This window comes from Tyto alba, unplaced genomic scaffold, assembly GCF_018691265.1.
Source record: "Tyto alba isolate M040663 unplaced genomic scaffold, T.alba_DEE_v4.0 Super-Scaffold_30, whole genome shotgun sequence".
Classification (NCBI taxonomy): domain Eukaryota; kingdom Metazoa; phylum Chordata; class Aves; order Strigiformes; family Tytonidae; genus Tyto; species Tyto alba.
This window is the reverse complement of record NW_024881305.1, coordinates 6,319,603-6,334,983: the sequence shown is the minus strand read 5'-3', so window position 1 is coordinate 6,334,983 and position 15,381 is coordinate 6,319,603. Positions and strand designations below refer to the sequence as shown.

The 15,381-nt window shown below is 43.9% G+C and overlaps 1 long non-coding RNA gene across 1 annotated transcript; it reads right to left on the bottom strand.

Moving 5' to 3' along the window:
- Positions 1 to 613: 613 nt before the first annotated feature.
- Positions 614 to 8,940, bottom strand: LOC116965572. The gene is made up of 3 exons (XR_004409478.2): positions 8,732 to 8,940; positions 5,058 to 5,808; positions 614 to 4,950 (listed from the first exon to the last, which is right to left on the bottom strand). It is a non-coding gene; the product is annotated as an uncharacterized LOC116965572 (long non-coding RNA).
- Between the last annotated feature and the right edge of the window lie 6,441 nt (positions 8,941 to 15,381).

The window sequence follows — 15,381 nt, the reverse complement described above, 5'->3', positions numbered from 1 at the left end:
AACGCAGAGGTCTTGCTGCTGCAGGGAGGGCTGGCTCTGGCCTCCCGTGTGCAGCACGTACCTGTCCCTGCACCTGCGATTCCCTTGCCGAGGCTCCTGCCCTCCTCTCCTACCTGGGAAAACAGACCTGTGGAGCTCTGCTGCTTTATGCACCAACAGGTGGGCTATGCTGCAGGGAAGGAAGTCCCCTCCTTCATGACACCTCAAGCAGAAGTGTTCATGGGGAGTGCAGCCAGGCAGCATGGGGCTGTGGGATGACCCTAAAAAACTTCCTGGGGGGCACTGCTGGAAGGGTAATATTATCTTCAATTATTCCTCCTTTGGCCACTAGCCCAGGACCTGGCTCTGGTTCTGCCACAGACCTTGTAGGTGACCTGAGCTGACCGCTGGCCAGGAAACCTTTCAAAGACCCAGATAAGAATTACAGGTCGGTCAGCCTCTGTGCTCGGATCCTCAGCAGGAATAATAGAGCTACTGCTTGGGAATGTAGTGAGGATAAATGCACTGATGATTGTGATTCCCACAGTGATTTGAATGCAGCAGTAGTGGAAATATCTCTAATACCCTGTAGCCACTCATTTTTATTGACTAGTGCATTTAGTTAACAACAAGATTTTGTAAATGTGACTTTATTGGTAAAAATATTGTGGGAAAAAAAATGCACGCATCCAAATTAGTTTCTGCTTATTTGTGCATCATGCACACTGTACATACAACCTATTGTAGCATGAGTTTAAGTTTTTTGTGTTCACTAAAATACTAATTTGCCTATTGAGAATTATAGGAGCCATAATCACAAAATTCCTGCAGACACTTCTTATTACAAACAGTTAGAATGCTGTTATCTTTGCTTCATGCATAGCTATTTTCAGGAAGACCTGCAGTGACTCAAAATCACTGCGGAGAATATTCAGAGTTTTAACCTTTGAACAAATATCATGGGTTTTATTTCTGGTTACAATTTTAACATAAAAAATCTGGAGTTACTAAATTGAGAGTGGCCAGCAGCTGTATCACTCCTGCCAAAAACGATGGCATACTGCCCTCCCCTTGCAGCTCACAATACTGTAGATATTAGGAGAGACCACAAAAGGGTGGAACCGTCACATGGTCACATAATTATCACTCTTTGTTTCTTTTCTTTTCTGTTCCTCATGTATTAGATGCCCTCCCTGCAAAGAGATTTGTGATTCTGTGTGTATGCACGCGCATGTTTGAGGGTGGGTGAAACTCTAATTGTATATTATTAAAATATTATGATTTTTCCCCTTCCAAGCTGTAGCAGTATGCAGCACCTCCCTGATGTCTTGTGCAGCTGGCTTTGACTGGCACTTGCAAGGTTGTCCTCCAGGTGCTGCATCAGAAATCTTTTGACACAGTGTCAGTAATTAAGTGTACAATTAAGAGAATGTCTGCAATTAAGTTCAATCAGTCAGTCAATCAAATCTACATTTGTATAGGGCTTCTAAACGGCCTCTTATCCAAGCCTCCCCTCTGCTTCAGAGCTCTGGGAAGTTAACACCAGACACAAGGGAGCATTTATTTGAAGCAACTCAAAGGGCTAGAGGGTTTGTATTGAGGGGATATATGAGGCTTAGCTCTCTACCGAGTAAAAACCGAATAACTACTGGCTTTAGGAAAGGAATTCAGGCACAACACTGAAATGGAACTATTAAAAACACTGAAAACTTCTAGACTTTCTAGCTGTCTGTCTCCCTGGGCATTCAGCTCGGCTCAGTAGTAGTACTTCTCATCTTCCTCCCTAGGGGAAAGAATCAAAAAGCAGAGATATTATATTTGTGTAAGCTAGCCTGGTCTCGTGCCATTTCAGACCTCTTTCACCTCATGCCAGTTTTAGTTTTTGACAGGGAAGTTGGAGCGGCTGTGCATTTGCTGCTTTTGTGCTGCCCAGTAAATGAATCTTGAGTGAAAGCACTGCCCTGTTTGGTGCAGTTATTTGTAATAATTTTCCTCAACCGTACCTGTTATAACCTATACTGTGCTTGAGGGTTTTTTAATGTACTTCAATACAGCAGATGACTTGCACATGCGGAGGGTTGTGCCATGGCTTTTGTACCAAAGCCCTTTCTGGGAGTGGAGCAGCTCTGGTTGCAAAGAGCATAGTGAAGGCCACCGGTGTCAGAGTGCTTGTTCGTGGCTTGTGTGGCTTTAATGTGGTGGTAAGAAATGCTGTCTTTCAGGTCAAAGCAGTTGGCATGGCTCCTGTTCTTGCTAATGTGCCCTTTTCCAGAAAAAAGGTGTGTCTCGATAGGATCAGCTCCCATGTTTGTCTCACTTTATATTCTGTACTCTGTGAGGCTGTTGGTAACCAACAATTCAAATAAATATGCCCCAAATCAACCCATTTCATCAGCGTTCTCCAGTTCCCCCTCACCAAGCTGCAGCGACAGAGGCTGTTTGGGACTCGGTGCTCACAAATAGCAGCAGGAAAGGGCACCAGGTTTTAAGTTCTATGCATGTGGTTAAACCTTGTGTCACTGAGTGAGCCTGAAAATAAGAAAGTGTGTGGGGGGGTTGCAGCTAGGAAAGGGCTGTATCTCTCTATGGATGTACCTGGTGTTAATAAAGCCCCTTTGATAAGTGCTGGTTTAACCTAATGCCCCAAGCACCGGTGCTAGCAACACCAAGAAGCCACCTCCAAATGCATGAGCCAAGACTAGTGGCTGGTGCTTTTTTTGACTATTTTGCTTTGATCTCATTCCTTTTGCCTGAAAGTTGTGTTGTTTTTTTTTTTCTTGTCTGAATTGCCACATCTGTATCAGTTGCTTTTCTAACATCTGGAAATAGTTTGTCTTTAGCACACATTACTCCAACATGTAACTGGAGGATTTTTCATGTCTCTGGTGCTACATCACTGTGAGCAGCAAGCCATGGTTTCTTTGATAATGAGCTTGCATTTACATAGCACCTGTCATGTCTTAAAGGAGTTAACTGCACAGTGTGTTGACAAAGACTTGTCCGTAGCAGTGCATGTCTGTGGCAGTTTGTCTGCTGTCTCATTATATTCCTTGCTTTAATGTATGGAAAGCTGCTAGCCAAAATCCCCTTCATATGGGGAAAGAACAAATAGCTAAATAATATATTAACGGTAGCGCTGTAAATACTCCTTAGCGTATCACTAACACCAAACTGTATTTCTGTCTTCACCCGCAGTGCTCTCGGTGCCCTACAACTGGGGGCCTCTTACGCCCCGGGAAGCTGATGCCAGCTGTGGAGAGGAGGGCGAGAAGGCGGCCTGGGCTGTATCCTGCTCCAACGGATCTTCAGCAGAACCAGTTTCCCAGCACAGGGTCCTGCCCTCTGGACCTGCTGCTGCCCAGGCAGTTGGAAGGTAGGTACCCTTATTTTATTACCCTTAACTGGTAAATAAGCAAACTTGTGCGTTTTTTTGTCTGCTTATGCTTGACGTGATACTTACCCTCTTGCACTTTTACTCTGTCTCACTAAAAATAAAACGGGGAATAACGCCTCAGTTTGTTAGTGTTCTTGCTGCCTGCTACCATTAATCAGTATCAAGACCCGAAGGGATGGCTTGTTAAGGTCTCAGTTCTTCTGGGATGCCCTGAAGAAAAATACTTCAGAAAAAAGATATTAAGAGCTCCTTTTGGTTGTTATATACTTCAGGATACCTACTGAGATGGAGCATTAGATGGATAAGAAAGTATAGGAAACAAAAACGGTATAGGGTTGGCTAGATTCTGGTTTGAAAAAAAGTTGTGGTCCTGTTATTGTAATGACTTGATCTGAAGTAGTGTGTAACTAACACTAAGCAGGGAAGTCAGTTTTTGTAAGGTATCCAACACAGGGTGAATGTTCGGCTTAAGAATGAACCTGGAAATAAATGTCAGAAGCTTCGAGAACTTCCGCTGCTGACTGGAGGAGCTCAGCACCACTGTATCTGGAAGCTGGCTCGTGGCTTTCCAGGGAGCAAACCCTTTGATGGTCTGTGTTTGTAAAAAAAGACATCAGCAGGTAGTTTTTGCATGGTTTTAAAGTCAGTCAAATAGAAGGGGGAGGGGGAAAGAAGGATTAGGCAGGCAGCTGAGAAATAATACAGGACAATAAATTCTTGAAATCTAGTACTAAATCTATCAAAGCAAATAATAGGTCCTGATGGTAGGAGGACATTATTTGTTTTTTGTTTTAAATTTGCCAGACCTCATTTTTTTGGGCATTTGTCTTGGGGAGGTGAGGACTTTGAAAAGGCAATTACAATGGGTGAGTGATTAGTGTTAGATGTGACGCTTTTATGCATCAAATATGTTTAACTGCATTAACCTTCAAGAAATTTACACTGACACCTTAGATCTATCTTGTGCTCAGCCTGAAAAATCTAAATTCTCCCTTAACTTAAATCTTATTTACATTCATTTTAGTACAAAATAAATGGGTCTAAAATTTTAATGGAGTTTTGCCAGATTCTGAAGGCACTGTGGCAGGAGAGTTTGAAGAAAGCAGGCATTGCTGGTGTGATTCTTTAGAAAGATCCTCAAGGGAAGGCAGTGCTGCATATGCACTGAAACAAGGCTTACATTCTGGTCTCTTTACTGGATATACCATCCTAGAGGGAGGATGACTGAAAGAAATGAGGTTACACATCTAATTTATCCACATTAGGGTTTCATTTCCTGCTAATAAGGTATTTAAGCCTTCCAGAAAGCAGTTTGTGGTCTTTGTAGACTTTTAATCTTTACATATTATGCAGAAAGTAAGTACATTCTCAAAATGGGTTCTTACTGGAGACTTTCAAGAAATACTCAGGTTATTAAAATGCTCAGTGTACTGCTCCTCTCCATTCCCCAGCATGCTCGATCTGTTTGGATGCCTGGAGTATCCAAATTTCCATCCAGTTTCCCCTCTCTCAGTGAGAAGCAGTTCCTCTTGTTGCTGATTCATCTCCATGTCTCTTGTGCTTCACTCCACTGAAATCTGGTTAGGTATGAGACAGACTCCGGTGGAATGAAGGACAACAGAACCCATGGATCATCCTTATTTCACTTGGAAAACGCAGGCGAGTTTATCGCATGTTAACCTACCTTTAGGGAAGCGCAGCTGGTACACCTGCGATGTCTGAATCGTACGTAGGAGGCATGGAACTCTACAGTCGGTGCTTATGGGGGTGCTATGGGCTGAAACTTTAACGTGCTCTTTTTTTTTTTTAGCCCTGCCCCATATTCCTGTCTTCATTCACTGCAATTTTAGTGTGTAACAAAGTAGGCAGGTTAACTCTGGGAACAACTTACCACAGGGCAGGGCAGTTCTCCATCTTTTGAAGGTCTTAAACTACCATGAGCTTCTCCAAATTAAATGCTTAAGGGTTTGAGCTTTTATGGCTTTTACAAGGGAGGTCCAACAAGATAATCACCCTAGTCCCTTCTGGCCTTAAACCCCTGAATTTGCAAAAGGCAAAGAAAGCCATTAGGCAATTTTCTTCTACATGACGGTTTTCAAAGACCTTTGGCAATAATGTGTTAAGCTACTACTTCCTTTTAGCCTAGGTAAGGGAGAAATCATCTTTACCTAGTCGCAGCCCCACACGGTATGGTAAGTGGAGTCTGCTCACTTGTAAAGCATGGGCAGGAAGCAGAGGGAGGAATGCATGGCTTGGCCCAGCATGGCACTGCCAGGCTGCCACTGCTCATGCACCGGCCTTAGTGCATCAGTGAAATGGATCACGTATATTATGGGATTGCCCTGCCCTACAGTGCTATGAAGACTAAAATAGTTAAGCGAAGTGCTGTCCAAACCCTCTAAAAGATGTGTAGCCTCTTCCAAAGAACTTCCAATCTGTGAAAGAGACAAAAATGAAGGAAATTAAGACTGTTAGAAAGATTCCCCCAAAAAACCCAACCCATCATTATGTCTATACAGTGAAGATGTTTGAGATTCTTGCAAAGGAAACTGATTATAGATTGAAATCTTTTACTCTTTTAGATAGCTCCTGTTTTTACCTGTAAAATTAATACTAAAGTCTGAATATAATGCATATACTTAGCATTGCATCTTGCTTGACATCTAAAAAAATGAAAACATTAAAATCTACCCTGACATACACAAATCCCATGAGTGAAATGGAAGTTCGCTATATCCCAGCAAGGAATGGCAAATACTGTTTCCAATTTGGGTGGCTTTGCTTCACAGACACGAAGGCAAACTAAGGGACCCAGGTCACAGTTCCTGGCTCCTTGGTACCTGGGAAAACTGGGACTTTCCGAGTGCCCAGTGAAATGAAGGGTTCAGTTCCGAGTAGCACTGTGTTTTGGCAACTCTCCCATGCAGTTATCTAAGTTTTCAACTTTTAATTTGCTTGTACTTTGCAGCTTGGGAAAGATAGGTTGGGATGCAAAAACTTGACTTGAAGATGAACTGAAATGCTTGCCTGTACTTAAAAAAAAAAAAAAAAAAAAAAAAGCCAGCCCTCCAAAGGCCCCACTATGGAGGTGCTGATAAAGGATTTAACAGAACAAATAGCTTAGGGTGTGTATCTCTCTCTTCTGCTTTTAAATATAAGCCTGCTGCCTGTTGCTGCATTGAAGCCTCTCCCTTGGTTTTGTCAAGACATGTTAAAAGCATTTGGGTAAGTCCTGAGAAAAGGTGGCCTAGGCAGGAACCCATCAACTAAAATTCCTCCATGCAATCCTGGCTTATTTGAAATGCCTTTTATCAGGCAAGTTACAACGGGCTTTAGCACCATAAATGCCTAATGCACAGCTTCCAGCTATTAACCCCTTCGTGCCTAGAATTCCCAAAGCCAGTATGCCCAGGAGAAAAACCAAACAGCTGCAAGGCTGGCTTTGGCTTCATCTTCCTTGAGGAACAACTCAGATTAAGTAATAGGTGCTTATCAACAAAATCTTACATTAAAACAATGGTAATAAAAACTTGAAATACAAGCTCCGGGGACTCACCTCCAACAGCTAACTACCCTTCGGACTTGAACAACCAATTTAAAGTAAATTAAAGTTTATCAGTACAGGGTTTTTGCCAACCTTTTAATGAGATACCACTTGGTTTTTGCTTCTCCCTGGGTAGAAGTCTTGAGAGTCAGGCTGCGGTCCCTTGCATCTACCTGAGCAGCAGCAAAGATCTGCTGCATCCGCAGAAGTGGCAAACCTTTAGCTAAAGGTCAGATAAAATTGTACTGGACTACTCTGAACTTTAAAGTGAGCAAATGTTTCTGTATTTCTTTGTCTATAGGGGAACTAAGAGATAAAGACAGGTGCTCTGAGCCAAAGATTGTTGCATTTATTACATTAAATGGACTTTGCATTAGGCCTGGTGATTACAAGCCCTTGAAATTTTTGGTGCAATGCCCTGCGTGCTCTCAAAAGTGCTGGTAGCTCATAATCCTGGTTAGAAAAGTATATAATCATTTGTTTCACTGTAACATAAGCTTGTATTTAAAATTAAGCATAAATTAAAAACTGCTTTCTGAAGCTCAAATCTGACACTACGTGTGACTTCCAGAGGCAACACTCTTCTGCAGCTCCTACCTGATCCAGGTGTTAGGTCTGAAAATGACCTCTGCCTGGGCCTTTTCTAGGAAAAGTTCCTACTTAGTGTGTTCTGCTCATTCAGGAGTTTCCATTTTTCTGCTTTACGCTGGTGTTACCTTCACACTTTTCTAGTGCCTTTGCCTGAAACTGGCTGCTATGGTTTTTAAGGGGAAAGCAGCTCTGCATTTCTCTTGAGTTTGAGCAAGATTTACAACATAGTAACACGTTAAATTCATGGTTAGCTTTACCACTGTGCATTGCTCTTGGAGAGGAACCTGATTTTATAGCAGTAGCTGAAGTCCTTTACAAAGCTCATGATTCTCTCTTTCGAAAGTGAGGGAGGTGGCCTCTGGACTCTTCCCTTTTGCTGGTACCCAACAGCCAGCATCACCACTGACATCAGAACCGGGGAGGAAGCAGCAGCCTGAGTGCACGGGCTCCTCTGACCCCAGAGATCAGCTCTGCCCCTCCGGGAGGGAGCTCGCCTAGCCTTCAGCATCCGTAATGCCCCACAGCAACGTGGGGCTTGGGGGCTTCAAAAACTTTAACAACCTTGTCAAACTAAAGCAAGTTGAAACTTACTCTATAAGGAAAAATAACAAATACGACTACTTTCTTAAATATTTCACTTTCATGATATCACTGCATAGGTAAGAAATGATTGTGATTTGCACAGAAAATCAAAAGAAGAATCAACTGATCGAAACCAAGTGAAATTCTTACAAACGGTGGTTTGGATGGCAGCTCGCATCTGGTATTCATGGCACTAGTGAAAATCCAGAGCCACTCCATGGGATCTAACTGAATTACATTGTTCTTAAAGGCCAGTGATGACCACACAATTCCTTCCAGTTTAGGAAGTATCTCTCCATGTATCACCAATTGCTGCTTTGACTAATTTTGCTATTATTTATGACTTAAAATACTTGTAGGAAATGCTTGGGAAGTTTGCCTTTCTCCTTTTAAAAGCTGTTTCCTGGCCTCAAGTTTCCAAACAGCAAAGGGCAGCTGCGTCGATGTTTGTAGGGAGCGAGCAGCGCTTCTGCTGTAGGAGCGGCATTAATGCCCCTCGTTACAGCCTCCTGCATCTTCTCTCCACCGCAGCAGCCTTCCAAAGAAACCACCTCTCTACCAAGGGACTCCCAGCCATGATGCTCCCCCAGCTCACAACACTTTTATACAATAGATAACACGTGGGTGTGCCGTTCACTCACCTGTCTTGGTTAACTAGGTACCAATCCCGCCTTGCAACTGCTTTACTTAACTTTAAACAAAAACAAAAAAAAAAAAAAAAGGAAAAAAAAAAAAAAAAGACTAAGGAGACAGGAAACTGAAATAAAACAGCTGGTAAGTAAATGAAGTCGAGGACTGTTCTTCTCTTCTCTTCTGTCGCTTTGAGCAGAATCCCAGAGGAGGTGGAGCAGAGGCCAGGGCAGGGTGGGTTGCGCGGGGCTGGGCGGGCGCGCAGGGGGTCCGGGGCGAGCGGAGCGGCGCGGAGCAGAGCGGAGGAGCGCTGCCCCCTTCCAGGTGCCGGCCGCAGGTGCAGTCTTTATTTGCGCGCCTGCTCAGGAGGCCGCGCTTCCCCGCGGGCGCAGCCAATGGAGAGGGCAAGCGGGCGGCGGCTCCTCCCCGCGCTCCGCGGCCACCCGCGCTCCCTGCGCGGTGGGGAGGCGCGGCCCGGGGGGCTCCGGCTCCAGCCGCCCCCCTTCCTCCCCCGAAGGCGGGAGTTGCGCGGGCAGCACCGCGGCGGGCGGAGGTGCGCGGGCCGCTTTGCTTCTGCGCCCCCGAAGGGAGCGTCCCGGGGTGGCCGCTTGCTTTTAAAAGCGCCAATGCGAATCTGAAAGAGAACACTTTAATTTTCTGCCAGATCACATTGCCTAACTTTTCTGTTTGCTTTTCTGTGTAAGAAACATTTCGGTTTGCTTCTCCAGAGCTACTAAGGAACTGGAGAGCCTACTCCAGAGCATGCAACGTCTTGTGAGATTGGAGCCATAAACTCTCTGCTACTTCTGACTAGTACTCTGCTGCTCTAAACTAGTAATTCAGCAGCAGGAACCTGCCGTGGGGTATCTGCTTGCAAAGAATTTGGGTAGAAGAACTTTGTGAAGTGTAGGGATGCTCCATCAGAAGCTTCCATGCAATGGTTTCACTTCCAGCTCTGAAGGAAGCCAGTTCACAGTGAGGCTCCTCAAGTTGCATTGTGTATTATGTGAATCAGTTGAGTCTTTTTTTTTTTTTTTTTTTTGAGCCTTTATCTTTGCCCTCCTTTTCCCCAGGCCGTGAGGGTGGAAGGTGCCTGCACGGCGCTCCCAGGGCAGGGTCTGCCCTTCGGCCTCCCGACCCGCGGCTGTGGAAGAGCTCTGCAGGCCTGGCTTTGGGTGCCCGTGCTTTGCATTTTCGCAAAAATATTCTGGAAGGCAGATTCCTTCTGGATCTTTTAAGTCTACTAATCTGCATGAATCAAAATATTTCAATTAGTTTGCCTTTCCAGTGGAGCAGGGTTTAACTAAATAAAAAAATTTAAATTTCTCTTCTTTATTTGATTTTGTAGTGCCAACAACTTACTACTGTTGTCCATGTAAGGACTGTGCACGAATCCTGCTTTTCCATTTGTTCGTTGGGTAAACCAGAAACTCTAAATTCAGACTGCTTTGGTTATGATGCAAGGCATGAGTTTTGCTGCTTTAACTTTGATCGTGTTGAATTGTGTTGAGTAGCACTGTCCATCATGACTATCCCCAGCTAAGAATTAGTTCTGATTTTTCTGCCACACGTTTTAAATATGGAGGTGAACGTACCAGCCTATAGCTGTGTCTGCTGGCATAGTTTTAGAGAAAAAGTCAGTGTTTTTCATATGAGAAATACGTATTGAAGATTATCACTATTCTTTGCTTGCTTTTATTTTCTTAGGCCTGTGTGAAACAAAAAGCCCACCTCTTCACAGTTTTGCATTTCTGCACAATTTGAAGCCAGGGCAGTAGTTCTTTTAGATACAGATCAGTTCTTTATTTGTTTTATTTGCTACTGTGAAATAACAAATATCTTCAAAGTTTACAACTACTACTGTCAAGGACAGATATGGCAGGACAGGCTCTGGCACGGAGAGCTGGGCAGGAACATAAAGTTGTTCCATAATACCCGATCATTTCATCTACCAGTTCCCTTAAACTTTCAACACGTACCCGTTAGGTGGAAAAAGCTGCCAACACATAAAACTGCTGCTGCAAGAGCTCAAACCCTGCTGATGGAAATGTGTCAGGGGATGAAGGCTCTTCCCTGCAGTATCTGAAAGGCACATTCCACTGTTTGGCTTCCAAGGAGGAAACCTGTGTGGTCTTGAAGGCTTGTCAGCTTTGACCTCTAAATTTGTCCAATAAACGGAATCAAATTATTTACTTGGTCTGCAGGTTTGAGACATCAAACACAGGCGAGGAAAGCTCAGGGCCACGTCTCCTGAAATTGCCCACTGTAAATTCAGTCCACAGGCAGGTGGAGAATAATTGCTTGAGGGTTTTCCCCTGTTCGCATACAAAGTTTATTTATGATTGTGAAAAACATCTTTATAAAGCAACTGCCTGCATAGGGGTAAGGATTAAATGGAACTTTTAGACTATGCATTCTTAGTATTTCCCATCACAGAAAAATGAGCCACAGAGTAGTGGAGTTTCACTTTTATTTTGCATGGTTTCTTTGACGACTCTGTGCTGCAGTGTAACCAGCCTTCCTGCACCCTTTCCCCACGCAGCACTTACTCTCCAACGTGCATAAAAGGAAAACAATCTTGTAACCTTACTGAAGTGAAGCCAAAAAAACCTTGTTTGATCATAGGGGAGTCATCCTCCCCACTCTGTACTCCTGCAGTCTCCTCAGACTATAACTATGGTGAGACCTGTAGTGTTTGCAAGTCGTCCGTGGGAGCACAGTTCAGTCTTGCTCAACACTGGCACAAGCATGTGTGTTGTTCAGCCAGTTCATTTCAACTGCTCCTGTCTCTGGAGATGGGCATGTTCTGAACCTTATTGCTGTGAATATGGAGAAATACTTGTTGCAAAATTAAGTCTTAAAGCTTGTAAGAAAGTTTTTCTATTCTAAAACAATAGAGAAAAGGAGAAAGATTTAGACTTGCTTAGGTTTCATTGAGATTTATCCCTGTGCCATTGCCTAACCACTTGTTTGAGACTACAGATCTATCATTTGAATTACCAATTACTGTTACTTCCTTTTAAAGCCTGCTTCACAGGTATTCTTGCTTTCTGACGGTAGCAGCTCAGAAATGTGTGTTCTCATCTACATCACAGCAATACAGGAAGCATTTAGTGTTTCACTGTTGAGATGAGTTCTGCTCATCCCTGACAAGCAGGTGTCTCTGAGATGGCAAAGGGCACCTGGAGCACCTCTAAGACTGCATCTACTGGAACTTGCAAGGATAAAGGCAGAATGTGCCAAAATGTTTCCAGGGCCCTTTCCTGATGAATTCTCATTTACACTAAATGTCATTAGATCCTTAAGGGCTTGATATAGCCAAGATGCTAATCATTCAACAAAACATCTGTACAGAGGTCGATCAACTGATGACAGGTTCCAGTAATTTTATTTCAAATATTCTCAGCCATAATTGCTCATTTGCAACTTGCAGAGGAAAGAAAACTGATTACACCAACCTCTCTTGTCATGTTCACCCCATCCCTAGGCTCCACACAAGTTTACTTTCTTCCTTTCACTTCCAAATTTAAAAGAAAACACTGTCTCTGTTCTGTTCCTATTCCCCTTTGGCAATGGGAGTTGGCATGAGCTAGCACACCTGGTTCTGCAGCGTAGTTAAGAATCTGGCTCTTCCACATGAATGCCTTTGGCTCTTTTCTTCCTTTAGAGGCATCCGATTCAACTGCAGTAGGTATCCTTGGCAGTCCTGTGCATCTTTCCTGAGAGGTCAGTATTAATGAGCCTGCAGGAGGGCTCCCAGCTCCTTCTTGCTGCGATATCCGGGGCACAGGATTTCTTCCATGCTCAAACCCTTGCAACCTCTGGCTGGGGGGAGAATACGGCAGAGCAAGCCGGAGCGGTAGGATCAGTGGCTGCTCCGGGTGAAGTCCAAGTGTGCAACAACAGCAGCGTTTCCAAAGCAGAGAAGTTTCAAAAAAGGTGCCTGCGGGTGCTAGGGCAGGGTAACGTGTGGAGTCTGCTCCATGCAGGGAGCTCCTTGCACAGAGATGGAGGTCATGCTCTGTTGTTTTCAGCAGAGCTCTTCTCAAAATGAACCAGTGTGAAAATAAATACGTGGTAGCACAACAGAGTATTGGACTCTTCATTCTGTTGTGACTTCTGGGGAAAAAAAAAAAAACTTGAGACTTCAGAATCTCTCAGTCCAAGTTTGGTTTTGCCAGTTTCCCCTTGTTCTCCTCTTTCATCACTAAAGAAATAAATAAGCAGAAAGGAAAGGATGGAAAACAGAAGCGGAGGAAGAAACCATTCTTCGGGAGCTTTAATTCTGTCTTTGCAACAGGGAACATTTTCATTAAAATACTAGCTTCCTTAAAAGAAGGAAGTTTTGGGGGAAAAATTATTTGTACATTTTTTTTTTTTTTGGCTTGGCTTCACTTGATTGCTTTAGAAGGTGCCATTCACTTAAGATGCCACTGAAAAGAGCCAACAAGCTGTAACCTGCTCTCCCACGCTGTTACTTCTGGGTGCTATGTCCATGTTTCAACACAGTGCTCAGGGCTTATAAAAGGACGCTGGTGACACATCAAATTAGCTCTGTATTTCCCACCAATGTTTATGGGATGGCAAACTAAGGCTGAATTTCAGAGCATACCTGCAGGTGCTGAGACACTGGAAAGGATGTTCCTGCTTTTCCCGTAAAGCAGAAAATTGGAAACCTTGCTGTTTCTTCCATAGTCTTTTTCATTTTGCTGTTTCAGACTCGCACATTCTCAGAGGCGTGGAGTATTAACTAGCTAACTCCCGAGGCGTGAAACCAGGAAAAAGAAGGGAGCACGGCCTTTAACTGTGGATAAGATGATCTCTTCTGCTGTTTCAGTAACTAGAAAAATAACAGCGTCCAACCAGTGTTCATGTGGTGGAGGTTTGTGTTGGGGGAGAAAAAGTGACTTTTGGTGGTAATAACTGAAAAAGTACCTAAATTTGAGCATTAATGAAATGCCAGGCCTATAGCCGTCGAGGGTGCAGCGGCTGGGATGCAGTTGTGTTGCTGAGGTGAGCTAACGTGGACGTGAAGCTCCTAGAGAAGACAATGAGGCAGCTCTGTGCCAACATACCTTCTCTCAGTAGATGATGTGCTGGTGTATATTAACTTCTGTGTAAAAACTGCTCTACGTGCCAATATAGCTGCGCGGGTACGAGATCTGTGCTGGGCCCGAAGGTGCAGCGTGGCCGTGTCGGCTCCTGCCGCTGCCGAGCTCTTCAGGGGGAGGAGGAGACTCGGCAGCTGCTGCCCTGTCTCTGCTAAGGCTTTCCGAAGGGGCTGTCATAAGGGAAGGGCTTAAATAACCTTCAAGCGAAATAATTAAAGATTGATTATACCTTAATTGTAAAACAGTATCCCAAGGCTCTAAAGGTAGCAGGCCTTTTCTCCTCTGCCTTTGAAGATAAGACAGAACGGCTGTGTTTTAATTACTGGAAGGTTATGTGCAGTTTCTGTGTCTGCAAGAGGTCAAGAACTGAAATTTATAGTAATTCTTGAATTTCTCCTTTAGAACATAACTATATGTTACTAAATTTTTGCTTGGTCTTTAGAGCTCAGTTTGAAACCAGCAGTATTAGAAGGTGAATGAAATGCAAGCTCTGGTTGTCAATTTATCTCTTCCTGCATTTGCTACAGTTCCGCAGTAACACATTGCTCCCTGGCTGGCAGTTGTGAGTAACCCTAAAAGCCAAACTGCTTTATGCACGGTGCAGCAGATTAGTGTGTGTGAGACAACTTCCACGAACCACATGTGGGTAATGGATCAGAGCAACAATCAATCTGAACATAGTGTTTTGGCTGGGCTAGCTCAGACTCACTGCTCGCCGTGCGTTTCAGCTGTAAAGTCTGTCTAAACCTTATCGAACAAAGGTATTTGTGCAGAGATGCGTGTTCCAGACCTGCACACCGCAGAGCCAATGGACTCTCTGCAGTCACAGGTCACTTCAGAATGAAAACTCCCTGTGCACACTTGGCTCTGCATGCTTGGTTTGATAGCAAGAGGGCAGAATGTACCATCCTGCTGACGAGACTAATGCAGCTGCAATTCAAAAAGAAACCTCTTAAGCTGATGTATGTGGCCTAAAGCCACCAGAGTGCTGCTAAGGAGTATACTTTACAGTTTTATATTTGGAAAAAAAAAAGAAGCAAGCAAAAAGTCAGCATCTACTATCACAGGGAATGAACTTTTAAGCAGAAAAGATGAAATTTCTGGCTGCTTTGTGAATTTTAATGTCTTAGTGCCCTTTTAATGCCCCGAAAGAAACACTTGGCATTGTTTTAGCTGTCAGTGTGTGGAGGTCTCTACCTCTCTGTACACAGCTGCATTTTAACAGCCCTGTTTGCCTGTTCCTAGCCTGGAGTCTCGCTGGCCGCATGCTCCCAACCAAGTGAAATAACTTAGACAGACGTTCAGGGCTAAGGAGGGAGTGTATCGGGAAGCTGATGTAACTGAATCTCAGATACAGATATATGTCTGTAGAGATCTGTGTTATTTATACTATAAAAATGTACAGAGAAACATAGCACAGGGTAGAAAACTAAATTACGCAGAAACCTATTTCCTGGAAAATATGGAGGTAATATTCTTCCCTCTGTTCTGTAGTTTAGAGCAACACTAAAAAGTTACATTCCACAATATCAGGCGTTTTAAAGACTGTG